The sequence below is a fragment of the Schistocerca piceifrons genome, chromosome 3 (genome assembly GCF_021461385.2).
Source record: "Schistocerca piceifrons isolate TAMUIC-IGC-003096 chromosome 3, iqSchPice1.1, whole genome shotgun sequence".
NCBI classification, from domain to species: Eukaryota; Metazoa; Arthropoda; class Insecta; order Orthoptera; family Acrididae; genus Schistocerca; species Schistocerca piceifrons.
The window spans coordinates 38,420,335-38,432,909 of NC_060140.1; positions in this window are offsets into that span (position 1 = coordinate 38,420,335).

Sequence of the window (12,575 nt, forward strand, 5' to 3'; positions counted from 1 at the left end):
TCCAAAAGAAAATACTGTCGTATCCATAGAAACGTTACTTGATTTAGGAGGAGAAGCCATAGAACCCATAGTTTTCATAGCGACGTTATTTGTGTGTTAATTCGTCAATGTGAGGGAGCGAGGGTTGCAGTGAAGAAGGAATAGTGCATCGGAAAGGAGATACTGGTATCCCTAAAGAAAATGCTGTGGTGTCCATAGAAACGTTACTTGATTTAGAGGGAGATGTCACAGAAATCATAGTATTTCATAGCGACGCAATTTCTGTGTTATTTCATCATAGTGAGGGAGCGAGGGATGCAGTAAAGAAGGAATAGTTGCATCGGAAAGGAGATACTCGAATCCCAAAAGAAAATCCTGACGTTTCCGTAGAAACATTACTCGATTAAGAAGGGGTTGTCAAGGAACGCATAGTATTTAATAGCGACGCTATTTCTGTGTTAATTCGTCAATGTTAGGGAGCGAGGTATGCAGGAAAGAAGGAATAGTGCATCGGAAAGAGTATACTCGTATCCCAAAAGAAAATCCTGTAGTTTCCATAGAAACGTTACTCGTTTTAGAAGGAGATGTCAAGGAACCCATAGTTTTTCATAGCGACGCGATATCTGTGTACATTCGTCAATGTGAGGGATTGAGGGATGCAGTTAAGAAGGAATAGTGCATCGGAAAGGACATAGTCGTATCTTAAATGAAAAACCTTTCGTTACCATTCAAAGGTTACTCGATTTAGAAGGAGATGTCATAGAACCCTTAGTATTTCGTAGCGACGCAATTTCTGTCTTAATTCTTCAATGTGAGGGAGCGAGGGATGCAGTATAGAAAGAATAGTGCATCGAAATTAGGTAATGGTATCACAAAGGGATATACTGTCGTTTCGATAGAAACGTTACGTGATTTAGAAGGAGAAGTCATAGAACCCATAGTATTTCACAGCGACGCAATTTCTGTGGGATTTCGTCAATGTGAGGGAGCGAGGGATGCAGTAAAGAAGGAATAGTGCATCGGATAGCGGATACTCGTATCTCAAAAGAAAATGATGTCGTTTGCATAGAAACGTTACTCGATTTAGAAGGAGATGTCATGGAACACATAGTATTTCATAGCGACACAATTTCTGTGTTTATTCGTCAATGAGAGGGAGCGAGAGACGCCGTAAAGAGGGAATGGTGCATTGGAAAAGAGATAGTCGTATCCCAAAAGAAAATCCTTACGTTTCCATAGAATCGTTACTCGATTTAGAAGGAGTTGTCAAGGAATCCATATTTTTTTTAGAGACACAATTTCTGTGTTTTTATCGTCAATGTGAGGGAGCGAGGGATGCAGTAAAGAAGGAATAGTGCATCGGAAAGGAGATACTCGTATCTCAAAGGAAAATCCTGTCGTTTGCATAGAAACGTTACTCGATTTAGATGGAGATGTCATAGAACACATAGTATTTCATAGCGACGCAGTTTATGTGTTAATTCGTCAATGTGAGGGAGGGGGGGATGCAGTAAAGAAGGGATAATGCATCGGAAAGGTGATACTCGTATCTTAAAAGAAATATCTGTCGTTTGCATAGAAACGTAACTCGATTTAGAAGGAAATGCCATAGAACCCATAGTAATTCATAGCGACGCAATTTCTGTGATAATTCGTCAATGTGAGGGAGCGAGGGATGTAGTAAAGGAGGAATAGTGCATTGGAAGGGAGATACTCGTGTCCCAAAAGAAAATCCTGTCGTTTCCATAGAACCGTTACTCCATTTAGTAGGAGATGTCATAGAACACATAGTTTGTCGTAGCCACGCAATTTTTTGTGTTAATTCGTCAATGTGAGGGAGTGAGAGGTGCAGTATAGAAGGAATAGTGCATCGGAAACGAGATACTGGTGTTCCAAAAGAAAATACTGTCATTTCCATAGAAACGCTACGTGATTTAGAAGGAGAAGTCATAGGACCCATAGGATTTCATAGCGACGCAATTTCAGTGTTAATTCGTCAATTCGGTAGCGAGGGATGCAGTAAAGAAGGCATAGTGCATCGGAAAGGAGATACTCCTAAAGCAAAAGAAAATTCTGTCGTTTCCATAGAAACGTTATTCGATTTTGAAGGAGATGTCACAGAAACAAAATAGTATATCGTAGTGACGCAATTTCTGTGTTAATTCGTCAACGTGAGGGAGCGAGGGATGCAGTAAAGAAGGCATAGTGCATCGGATAGGAGATACTTGTATCCCAAAAGAAAATCCTGTCGTTTCCATAGAAACGTTACTCGATTCTGAAGGAGTTATCACAGAACCCAAAGTATTTCATAGCGACGCAATTTCTGTGGGATTTCGTCAATGTGAGGGAGCGAGGGATGCAGTAAAGAAGGAATAAGGCATCGGATAGGGGATACTCGTATTTCAAAAGAAAATCCTGTTGTTTGCATAGAAACGTTAATCGACTTAGAAGGAGATGTCATGGAACCCATAGTATTTCATAGCTATACAATTTCTGTGTTTATTCGTTAATGAGAAGGAGCGAGGGACGCAGTAAAGAGGGAATTGTGCATTGGAAAGGAGATACTCGTATCCCAAAAGAAAATCCTGTCGTTTCCGTAGAAACGTTATCCATTTAGAAGGAGATGTCATAGAACCCATAGTATTTCGTAGCGACGCAATTTCTATGTTAATTCTCAATGTAAGGGAGCGAGGGATGCAGTAAAGAAGGAATAGTGCATCGGAAAGGAGATAGTCGTATCCCAAAAGAAAATCCTTACGTTTCCATACAATCGTTACTCGATTTAGATGGAGTTGTCAAGGAACCCATAGTATTTCATAGCGACGCTATTTCTGTGTTAATTCGTCAATGTGACGGAGCGAGGTATGCAGGAAAGAAGGAAAAGTGCATCGGAAAGAGTATACTCGTATCCCAATAGAAAATCCTTTCGTTTCCATAGAAACGTTAATCTATTCAGAAGGAGATGTCAAGGAACCCATACTTTTACATAGCGATGCAATTTCTGTGTTAATTCGTCAATGTGAGGGATCGAGGGATGCAGTAAAAAAGGAGTTTTGCATCGGAAAGGACATAGTGGTATTCTAAACGAAAAACCTGTCGTTTTCATAGAAACGTTACTCGATTTAGAAGGAGACGTCATAGAAGCCATAGTATTTCGTAGCGACGCATTTTCTGTGTTAATTCTTCAATGTGAGGGAGCGAGGGATGCAGTATAGAAGGAATAGTGCATAGGAAGGGAGGTATTGGTATCCCAAAAGAATATCCTGTCGTTTCCATAGAAACGTTACTCGATTTAGAAGGAGATGTCATAGAACACATAGTAATTCATAGCGACGCAGTTTCAGTGGTAATTCGTCAATGTGAGGGAGCGAGGGATACAGTAAAGAAGGAATAGTGCATCGGAAAGGACATACTCGTATCTCAAAGAAAATCCTGTCGTTTGCATAGAAACGATACTCGATTTAAAAGGAGAAGTCATAGAAGACATAGTATTTCATAGCGACGCAATTTCTGTATTAATTCGTCAATGTGAGGGAGCGAGGGATGCAGTAAAGAAGGACTAGTGCATCGGAAAGGAGATACTCGTATCTCAAAAGAAAATACTGTCGTTTGCATAGAAAAGTTACTCGATTCACATGGAGATGTCATAGAAAACATAGTATGTCATAGCGACGCTATTTCAATGTTAAATCGTCAATGAGAGGGAGGAGGGGATGCAGTAAAGAAGGAATAATGCATCGGAAAGGTGATACTCGTATCTTAAAAGAAAATTCTGTCGTTTGCATAGAAACGTTACTCGATTTAGAAGGAGAAGTCATAGAACACATAGTATTTCATAGCGACGCAATTTCTGTATTAATTCGTCAATGTGAGGGAGCGAGGGATGCAGTAAAGAAGGAATAGTGCATCGGAAAAGAGATACTCGTATCACAAAGAAAATCCTGTTGTTTGCATAGAAACGATACTCGATTTAAAAGGAGAAGTCATAGAATACATAGTATTTCATAGCGACGCTATTTCTGTGTTAATTTGTCAATGTGAGAGAGGAGGGGATGCAGTAAAGAAGGAATAATGTATCGGAAAAGTGATACTCGTATCTTAAAAGAAAGTTCTGTCGTTTGCATAGAAACGTTACTCGATTTAGAAGGAGATGTCATAGAACACATAGTATTTCATAGCGACGCAATTTCTGTGTTAATTCGTCAATATAAGGGAGCGAGGGATGCAGTAAAGGAGGAATAGTGCATAGCAAAGGAGATAGTCGTATTTCAAAAGAAAATCCTGTCGTTTTAATAGAATTGTTACACCATTTAGTTGGAGATGTCATACAACACATAGTATTTCGTAGCGACGCAATTTCTGTGGATATTCGTCAATGTGAGGGAGCGAGGGATGCAGTAAAGAAGGAATAGTGCATCAGAAAGGAGATACTTGTATTCCAAAAGAAAATACTGTCGTTTCCATAGAAACGTTACTTGATTTAGGAGGAGAAGTCATAGAACCCATAGAATTTCATACCGACGCAATTTCTGTGTTAATTCGTCAATGTGAAGGCGCGAGGGATGCTGTAAAGAAGGCATAGTGCATCGGAAAGAGGATACTCATATCCCAAAAGAAAATCCAGACGTTTCCATAGAAACGTTACTCGATTATGACGGAGATGTCACAGAACCCATAGTATTTCATAGCGACGCTATTTCTGTGTTAATTCGTCAATGTGAGGGAGCGAGGGATGCAGTATAGAAGGAATAGTGCATCAGAAAGGAGATACTCGTATCCCAAAAGAAAATCCTGTGGTTTCCATAGAAACGTTACTCGATTTAGAAGGAGGAGTGATAGAACCCATAGTATTTCATAGCGACGTAGTTTATGAGTTAACTCGTCAATGTGAGGACTGAGGGATGCTGAAAGGATGGAATAGTGCATCGGAAAGGAGATACTCTCATCACAAAAGAAAATCCTGTCGTTTCCATAGAAACGGTAATCAAATTAGAAGGAGAAGTCATAGATCCCATAGTATTTCTAAGCGGCGCTATTTCTGTATTAATTCGTCAATGTGAGGGAGCGAGGGATGCAGTAAAGGAGGAACAGTCCATCGGATAGGGGATACTCGTATCTCAAAAGAAAATCCTGTCGTTTGCGTAGAAACGTTACTCGATTTAGAAGGAGATGTCATATAACCCATAGTAATTCATAGCGACGCAAACTCTGTGTTACTTCGTTTTAGTGAGGGGGCGAGGGATGCAGTAAAGAAGGAATAGTGCAACGGAAATGAGATACTCGTATCTCAAAAGAAAATCATGTCGTTTGCATGGGAACGTTATTCGATGTAGAAGGAGATGTCATAGAACCCATAGTATTTCATAGCGACGCAATTTCTGTGTTAACTCTTCAATGTGGGGGAGCGAGGAATGCAGTAAAAAGGGAATAGTGCATCGGAGAGGAGGTAGTCGTATCCCTAATGAAAATCCTGACGTTTCCATAGAAACATTACTCGATTTAGAAGGTCGAGGTACCCATAGAATTTCATAGCGACGCTATATCTGTGTTAATTCGTCAATGTGAGGGAGCGAGGTATGCAGGAAAGAAGTAATAGTGCATCGGAAAGAGTATACTCGTATCCCAAAAGAAAATCCTGTCGTTTCCATAGAAACGTTACTCGTTTTAGGAGGAGATGTCGAGGAGGCCTATTGTATTTCCTAGCGACTCAATTTCTGTGTTATTTTCGTCAATGTGAAGGAGCGAGGTATGCAGGATAGAAGGAATAGTGCATCGGATAGAGTATACTCGTATCCCAATAGACAATTCTGTCGTCTCCATAGAAACGTTATTCGATTTAGAAGGAGATGTCAAGGAACCCATTGTTTTTCATAGCGACGCAATTTCTGTGTTCATTCGTCAATGTGAGGGATCGAGGGATGCAGTAAAGAAGGAATAGTGCATCGGAATGGACATAGTCGTATCCCAAATGAAAAACCTGTCGTTTCCATTGAAACGTTACTCGATTTAGAAGGAGATGTCATAGAACCCATAGTATTTAGTTGCGACGCAATTTCTGTGTTAATTCTTCAATGTGAGGGAGCGAGGGATGCAGTAATGAAGGCATAGTGCATCGGATAGGAGATACTCGTATCCCAAAAGAAAATCCTGTCGTTTCCATAGAAACGTGACTCGATTCAGAAGGAGATATCACAGAACCCATAGTATTTTATAGCGACGCAATTTCTGTGGTATTTCGTCAACGTGAGGGAGCGAGGTATGCAGGAAAGAAGGAATAGTGCATCGGAAAGAGTATACTCGTATCCCTAAAGAAAATCCTGTTGTTTCCATACAAACGTTACTCGATTTAGAAGATGTCATGGAATACATAGTATTTCACAGCGACTCAATTTCTGCGTTAATTCGTCAATGTGAGGGAGCGAGGTATGCAGGAAAGAAGGAATAGTGCATCGGAAAAAGTATACTCGTATCCCAAAAGAAAATCCTGTCGTTTCCATAGTAACGTTACTCGATTTAGAAGGAGAAGTCATAGAACCCATAGTACTTCATAGCGACGCAGTTTCAGTGTTAATTCGTCAATGTGAGGGAGCGGGGGATAGAGTAAAGAAGGAATAGTGCATCGGAAAGGAGATACTCGTATCTCAAACAAAATCCTGTCGTTTGCATAGAAACGATACTCGATTTAAAAGGAGAAGTCATAGAAGACATAGTATTTCACAGCGACGCACTTTCTGTATTAATTCGTCAATGTGAGGGAGCGAGGGATGCAGTAAAGAAGGAGAAGTGCAACGGAAAGGAAATACTCGTATCCCAAAAGAAAATCCTGTCGTTTCCATAGAAACGTTACTCGAATTTGTAGGAGATGTCACAGAACACATAGTATTTCATAGCGACGCAATTTCTGTGTTGTTCCGTCAGTGTGAGGGAGGGAGGGATGCAGTAAACAAGGAATAGTGCATCGGAAAGGAGATACTCGTATCTCAAAAGAAAATCCTGTCGTTTGCATAGAAACGTTCCTCGATATACATGGAGATGTCATAAAAAACATAGTATATCATAGCGACGCAATTTCTGTGTTAATTCGTTAATGTGATGGAGGAGGGGATGCAGTAAAGAAGGAATAATGCATCGGAAAGGTGATACTGGTATCTTAAAAGAAAATCCTGTCGTTTGCATAGAAACGTTACTCGATTTAGAAGGAGATGTCAAGGAACCCATAGTTTTTCATAGCGACGCAATTTCTGTGTTCATTCGTCAATGTGAGGGATCGAGGGATGCAGTAAAGAAGGAATAGTGCATCGGAAAGGACATAGTCCTATCACAAATGAAAAACCTGTCGTTTCCATTGAAACGTTACTCGATTTAGAAGAAGATGTCATAGAACCCATAGTATTTAGCTCGACGCAATTTCTGTGTTAATTCTTCAATGTGTGGGAGCGAGGGATGCAGTAAAGAAGGCATAGTGCATCGGATAGGAGAAACTCGTATCCCAAAATAAAATCCTGTCGTTTCCATAGAAACGTGACTCGATTCTGAAGGAGATATCACAGAACCCATAGTATTTTATAGCGACGCAATCCTTGTGGTATTTCGTCAATGTGAGGGAGCGTGGGATGCAGGAAAGAAGGAATAGTGCATCGGAAAGGAGATAGTCGTATCCCAAAAGAAAATATTTTCATTTCCATAGAAACGTTACTCGATTTAGAAGGAGTTGTCAAGGAACCCATAGTATTTCATAGCGACGCAATTTCTGTGTTAATTCGTCAATGTGAGGGAGAGAGGTATGCAGGAAAGAAGGAATAGTGCATCGGAAAGAGTATACTCGTATCCCAGAAGAAAATCCTGTCGTTTCCATAGAAACGTTACTCGATTTAGAAGGAGAAGTCATAGAACCCATCGTATTTCATAGCGACGCAATTTCTGTGTTAATTCGTCAACGTGTGGGAGCGAGGAATGCAGTAAAGCAGAAATAGTGCATCGGAAAGGAGCTAGTCGTATCCCAAAAGAAAGTCCTGTCGTTTCCATAGAAACGTTACTCGATTTAGAAGGAGTTGTCAAGGAACCCATGGTATTTCATAGCGACGCTATTTCTGTGTTAATTCGTCAATGTGAGGGAGCGAGGGATGCAGTATAGAAGGAATAGTGCATCATAAAGGCGATACTCGTATCCCAAAAGAAAATCCTGTGGTTTCCATAGAAACGTTACTCGATATAGAAGGAGAAGTCATAGAACCCATAGTATTTCATAGCGACGCAGTTTATGTGTTAACTCGTCAATGTGAGGACTGAGGGATGCAAAAAGGATGGAATAGTGCATCGGAAAGGAGATACTCTCATCCCAAAAGAAAATCCTCTCGTTCCCATAGAAACAGTAATCGAATTAGAAGGAGAAGTCATAGAACCCATAGTATTTCTAAGCGGCGCTATTTCTGTATTAATTCGTCAATGTGAGGGAGCGAGTGATGCAGTAAAGGAGGAATAGTCCATCGGATAGGGGATACTCGTATCTCAAAAGAAAATCCTGTCGTTTGCATAGAAACGTTACTCGATTTAGAAGGAGATGTCATAGAACTCATAGTAATTCATAGCGACGCAAACTCTGTGTTACTTGGTTTTAGTGAGGGGGCGAGGGATGCAGTAAAGAAGGAATAGTGCATCGGAAAGGAGATACTCGTATCTCAAAAGAAAATCATGTCGTTTGCATGGGAACGTTATTCGATGTAGAAGGAGATGTCATAGAACCCATAGTATTTAGCTGCGACGCAATTTCTGTGTTAATTCTTCAATGTGAGGGAGCGAGGTATGCAGGATAGAAGGAATAGTGCATCGGATAAAGTATACTCGTATCCCAAAAGACAATTCTTTCGTCTCCATAGAACCGTTACTCGAATTTGTAGGAGATGTCACTGAACACATAGTATTTCATAGCGACGCAATTTCTGTGTTATTTCGTCAATGTGAGGGAGGGAGGGATGCAGTAAAGAAGGACTAGTGCATCGGAAAGGAGATACTCGTATCTCAAAAGAAAATCCTGTCGTTTGCATAGAAACGTTACTCGATATACATGGAGATGTCATAGAATACATAGTATTTCATAGCGACGCTATTTCTGTGTTAATTTGTCAATGTGAGAGAGGAGGGGATGCAGTAAAGAAGGAATAATGCATCGGAAAGGTGATACTCGTATCTCAAAAGAAAATTCTGTCGTTTGCATAGAAACGTTACTCGATTTAGAAGGAGATGTCATAGAACCCATAGTAATTCACAGCGACGCAATTTCTGTGTTAATTCGTCAATATGAGGGAGCGATGGATGCAGTAAAGAAGGAATAGTGCATCGGAAAGGAGATACTTGTATTCCAAAAGAAAATACTGTCGTTTCCATAGAAACGTTACTTGATTTAGGAGGAGAAATCATAGAACCCATAGAATTTCATAGCGACGCAATGTCTGTGTTAATTCGTCAATGTGAAGGCGCGAGGGATGATGTAAAGAAGGCATAGTGCATCGGAAAGGAGATAGTCGTATCCCAAAAGAAAATCCTGATGTTTCCATAGAAACGTTTACTCGATTATGAAGGAGATGTCACAGAACCCATAGTATTTCATAGCGACGCTATTTCTGTGTTAATTCGTCAATGTGAGGGAGCGAGGGATGCAGTATAGAAGGAATAGTGCATCAGAAAGGAGATACTCGTATCCCAAAAGAAAATCCTGTGGTTTCCATAGAAACGTTACTCGATTTAGAAGGAGAAGTCATAGAACCCATAGTATTTCATAGCGACGTAGTTTATGTGTTAACTCGTCAATGTGAGGACTGAGGGATGCAGAAAGGATGGAATAGTGCATCGGAAAGGAGATACTCTCATCCCAAAAGAAAATCCTGTCGATTCCATAGAAACGGTAATCGAATTAGAAGGAGAAGTCATAGAACCCATTGTATTTCTAAGCGGCGCTATTTCTGTATTAATTCGTCAATGTAAGGGAGCGAGGGATGCAGTAAAGGAGGAATAGTCCATCGGATAGGGGATACTCGTATCTCAAAAGACAATCCTGTCGTTTGCATAGAAAAGTTACTCGATTTAGAAGGAGATGTCATAGAACCCATAGTATTTAGCTGCGACGCAATTTCTCTGTTAATTCTTCAATGTGAGGGAGCGAGGGATGCAGTAATGAAGGCATAGTGCATCGGATAGGAGATACTCGTATCCCAAAAGAAAATCCTGTCGTTTCCATAGAAACGTGACTCGATTCGGAAGGAGATATCACAGAACCCATGGTATTTTATAGCGACGCAATCTCTGTGGTATTTCGTCAATGTGAGGGAGCGAGTGATGCAGGAAAGAAGGAATAGTGCATCGGAAAGGAGATAGTCGTATCACAAAAGTAAATATTTACGTTTCCATAGAAACGTTACTCGATTTAGAAGGAGTTGTCAAGGAACCCATAGTATTTCATAGCGACGCTATTTCTGTGTTAATTCGTCAACGTGAGGGAGCGAGGTATGCAGGAAAGGATGAATAGTGCATCGGAAGAGTATAGTCGTAACCCTAAAGAAAATCCTGTTGTTTTCATAGAAACGTTACTCGATTTAGAAGGAGATGTCATGGAACACATAGTATTTCACATCGATTCAATTTCTGTGTTAATTCGTCAATGTGAGGGCGAGAGGTATGCAGGAAAGAAGGAATAGTGCATCGGAAAGAGTATACTCGTATCCCAAAAGAAAATCCTGTCGTTTCCATAGAAACGTAACTCGATTTAGAAGGAGAAGTCATAGAACCCATTGTATTTCATAGCGACGCAATTTCTCTGTTAATTCGTCAATGTGAGGGAGCGGGGGATACAGTAAAGAAGGAATAGTGCATCGGAAAGGAGATACTCGTATCTCAAACAAAATCCTGTCGTTTGCATAGAAACGATCCTCGATTTAAAAGGAGAAGTCATAGAAGACATAGTATTTCACAGCGACGCAATAACTGTATTAATTCGTCAATGTGAGGGAGCGAGGGATGCAGTAAAGAAGGAATAGTGCATCGGAAAGGAGAAATTCGTATCTCAAAGAAAATCCTGTCGTTTGCATAGAAACGATACTCGATTTAAAAGGAGAAGTCATAGAAGACATAGTATTTCATAGCGACGCAATTTCTGTATTAATTCGTCAATGTGAGGGAGCGAGGGATGCAGTAAAGAAGGCATAGTGCAATGGAAAGGAGATACTCGTATCCCAAAAGAAAATCCTGTCGTTTCCATAGAAACGTTACTCGAATTTGTAGGAGATGTCACAGAACACATAGTATTTCATAGCGACGCAATTTCTGTGTTCTTTCGTCAATGTGAGGGAGGGAGGGATGCAGTAAACAAGGAATAGTGCATCGGAAAGGAGATACTCGTATCTCAAAAGAAAATCCTGTCGTTTGCATAGAAACGTTACTCGATATACATGGAGATGTCATAAAAAACATAGTGTATCATAGCGACGCTATTTCTGTGTTAATTCGTCAATGTGAGGGAGGAGGGGATGCCGTAAAGAAGGAGTAATGCATCGGAAAGGTGATACTCGTATCTTAAAAGAAAATTCTGTCGTTTGCATAGAAACGTTACTCGATTTAGAAGGAGATGTCATAGAACCCATAGTATTTAGCTGCGACGCAATTTCTGTGTTAATTCTTCATAGTGAGGGAGCGAGGGATGCAGTAAAGAAGGCATAGTGCATCGGATAGGTTATACTCGTATCCCAAAAGAAAATCCTGTCGTTTCCATAGAAACGTGACTCGATTCTGAAGGAGATATCACAGAACCCATAGTATTTTATAGCGACGCAATCTCTGTGGTATTTCGTCAATGTGAGGGAGCGAGGGATGCAGGAATAAAGGAATAGTGCATCGGAAAGGAGATAGTTGTATCCCAAAAGAAAATATTTACATTTCCATAGAAACGTTACTCGATTTAGAAGGAGTTGTCAAGGAACCCATAGTATTTCATAGCGACGCAATTTCTGTGTTAATTCCTCAACGTGAGGGAGCGAGGTATGCAGGAAAGGAGGAATAGTGCATCGGAAAGTGTATACTCGTATCCCTAAAGAAAATCCTGTTGTTTTCATAGAAACGTTACTCGATTTAGAAGGAGATGTCATGGAACACATAGTATTTCACATCGATTCAATTTCTGTGTTAATGCGTCAATGTGAGGGAGAGAGGTATGCAGGAAAGAAGGAATAGTGCATCGGAAAGAGTATACTCGTATCCCAAAAGAAAATCCTCTCGTTTCCATAGAAACGTTACTCGATTTAGAAGGAGAAGTCATAGAACCCATTGTATTTCATAGCGACGCAATTTCTGTGTTAATTCGTCAATGTGATGCAGCGAGGGATGCGGTATAGAAGGAATAGTGCATCGGAAAGGAGGTACTTGTATCCCAAAAGAAAATCTTGTCGTTTCCATAGAAACATTACGTGATTTAAAAGCAGAAGTGATAGAACACATAGTTATTCACAGCGACGCAATTTCTGTATTAATTCGTTAATGTGAGGGAGCGAGGGATGCAGTAAAGAAGGCAAAGTGCATCGGAAAGGAGATACTCGTAACGCAAAAGAAAA